This window comes from Triticum dicoccoides, chromosome 2A, assembly GCF_002162155.2.
Source record: "Triticum dicoccoides isolate Atlit2015 ecotype Zavitan chromosome 2A, WEW_v2.0, whole genome shotgun sequence".
In the NCBI taxonomy this organism is placed as follows: Eukaryota; Viridiplantae; Streptophyta; class Magnoliopsida; order Poales; family Poaceae; genus Triticum; species Triticum dicoccoides.
In genome coordinates, this window is record NC_041382.1 from 769,610,985 (window position 1) to 769,614,238 (window position 3,254).

The window sequence follows — 3,254 nt, forward strand, 5'->3', positions numbered from 1 at the left end:
TTAACGGCCCGGTACGTCTTTCGGCTTTTTCTCAGCCCATTCTGCAGTTCGGCCAATTCTAGCCCGCTGTGACTTTAGGCCTGTCCTCGGCCCATTCGGTAAATGGGCCAACTCTTAGCCCATTTTGTCTCTCGGCCTGTTAAGGGCCCGCACAACAGTAGGGCCTTGGACTTTAGGTGCATTAGGGGCCCATGTTCTGTAGGGCATCATTTCTGCCCAACGCGACTTTCGGCCTGTTAAAAGCCTAGTTTGCAAAATGGGCCTCCTCTGGCCCATAACACTTTCGGCCTCTTACTGACCCGTAAAGTGAAAGGGTCGAGACAAAATTGACTCTATTTCAGCCTGCTAAAGGCCCGCAGGCCATTTCTATTTATACGGCCCTATCGAGCTTTAGGCCTGTTGACGGCCTGCTAAGAGCCGTTGTTACGGTGGGCCCATTTGGGATCCACTTAATATTATTTTGACCAGCCCGATTAAGGCCCGCTTTGACTGCACATGTTTGTTCGTTTGTATGGCGTCCAGGAAATGTTTGGGCGTGTTGGCCCCCGTTTCAACGATATAGCATATTCAAGAATTATCCTACTCTATACTATCGCCTCTAAAAAACATACACTATACAATAAAAAGCATAGAAACGTAGAATAATCCTACACTGTACAATAAAGAAATTAGAGCCGAATATACCCACTGGGCATTATAGTTCGGCACTAGTGATTATACAGCGTACACAAACAGCAAATTACATACATTGGACAAATAAAACTCATACATCATGGACATGCATCAACAGAACTTACCATTTGAACTATAATCTCTTCAGGAAATAGGATTGGTCAGATTCAGATAGCACAAATTTCAGTCTGCAAAATCTCCAATTCCTTTGTGGTTACCTCAGTTTCTTATTTCATTTTTTTGACTCCTGCATCTAATACCTGCATGTCTAGTCTCAACTTGTTGATTGTACGTTGAGAATCATGTACACATTGTCTTGCCACCTCTAGTTGATGCTCGAGAACATCAGCACATTCCAATTCCAATCCATATCATTCAGTAACAGCCATGCCGCACTGCTCGCAGATCTTTGTGTTGATGTCACTTCATCCTGAAATGTTTCTGTAAGTACACATGACTAGGGCAAAAATATAGTTACAACAGTGAAGTGAGCAAGACAGACTATTTTGTACATGGCAAAACAGGACTAACAATAATGTTACACATCATGAAGCATAAGCAGGTGATATTTTAAAAATTATAAAAAAGGTAATCTGTGCAGCCTGCATACAGAAATCTCTCTTTGCTCACCAGAGGAGCGTGATGTTGGAGCCCAATCCAAATTATAGACAAGTTACAAATTTAGACAACACGTTGCGTATAACTAAGCAAGCAGTTGGCCATTCTGTAGCTCAATTAAAGTCTTAGGGAGCATAATGAACAGCAGAGGGATTCATACAAACCTACTACATCAAGCAAAACTATGCAATCATTAGCCTAGTATAAACTAGATTGTGAGCCTCATGCAATAATAGTTGGTTAATAGACTTCACAGCTTCAGGCACACTTTGCCAGAGTAATTAAATGGTAAGGCCTTTAATTATGTCAACAAATAGTTATACAAGTACCCAACATCAGGCATCATTGTTTGGGCATCTCATTAACTGGGGACAAATAAAGCAATTGAAAAGTGCAAATTAACTATGCCTAAAACAAACAAGGAATTGAACTGTTGAGTTGGATACAGTGACTTACCTTAACTGGTTGAACAAGCTCAACGCAGCTCCTACTTCTCTTGCAAGGCTCCTTCCTAACATCTTGTACTTGGAAATCCTCAATCTTATCTTCATTGCACCCCCTCTGCAAGGTGACACAAACTAGTTACTCGTCTCCTTGGAAGATAAATATGCATACTTTCTAGTCTGTGAACAACACAAAAGGATGAGATTATAACAAAACAATACCACATAATGAAACATGCCACATCTCTTGCACTTGCACACAATGAAATGAGCATTTACTACATCTGCACTATGTAAAAACTGAAGGAAATATGCCCTAGAGGCAATAATAAAGTTATTATTTATTTCCTTATATCATGATAAATGGTTATTATTCATGCTAGAATTGTATTAACCGGAAACATAATACATGTGTGAATACATAGACAAACTTAGTGTCACTAGTATGCCTCTACTTGACTAGCTCGTTAATCAAAGATGGTTATGTTTCCTAACCATAAACAAGGTATTGTTATTTGATTAACGAGGTCACATCATTAGTTGAATGATCTGATTGACATGACCCATTTCATTAGCTTAGCACCCGATCGTTTAGTATGTTGCTATTGCTTTCTTCATGACTTATACATGTTCCTATGACTATGAGATTATGCAACTCCCGTTTGCCGGAGGAACACTTTGGGTGCTACCAAATGTCACAACGTAACTGGGTGATTATAAAGGAGTACTACAGGTGTCTCCAAAGGCAGATGTTGGGTTGGCGTATTTCGAGATTAGGATTTGTCACTCCGATTGTCGGAGAGGTATCTCTGGGCCCTCTCGGTAATGCACATCACATAATCCTTGCAAGCATTACAACTAAAGAGTTAGTTGCGAGATGATGTATTACGGAATGAGTAAAGAGACTTGCCGGTAACGATATTGAACTAGGTATTGGATACCGACGATCGAATCTCGGGCAAGTAAACATACCGATGACAAAGGGAACAACGTATGTTGTTATGCGGTCTGACCGATAAAGATCTTCGTAGAATATGTAGGAGCCAATATGGGCATCCAGGTCCCGCTATTGGTTATTGACCGGAGACGTGTCTCGATCATGTCTACATTGTTCTCGAACCATAGGGTCCGCACGCTTAACGTTACGATGACAGTTGTTATGAGTTTATGCATTTTGATGTACCGAAGGTTGTTCAGAGTCCCAGATGTGATCACGGACATGACGAGGAGTCTCGAAATGGTCGAGACATAAAGATTGATATATTGGAAGCCTATATTTGGATATCGGAAGTGTTCCGGGTGAAATCGGGATTTTACCGGAGTACCGGGAGGTTACCGGAAACCCCCGGGAGCCATATGGGCATTCATGGGCTTTAGTGGAAAGGAGAAAGGGGCAGCCCAAGGTGGCCGCGCGCCTCCCCCCTCCCCTAGTCCTATTAGGACTAGGAGAGGTGGCCGGCCCCCCTCTCTCTCTTTCCCCCCTTTGGCAATCATATTCCAACTAGGATTGGGGGGGGGGGG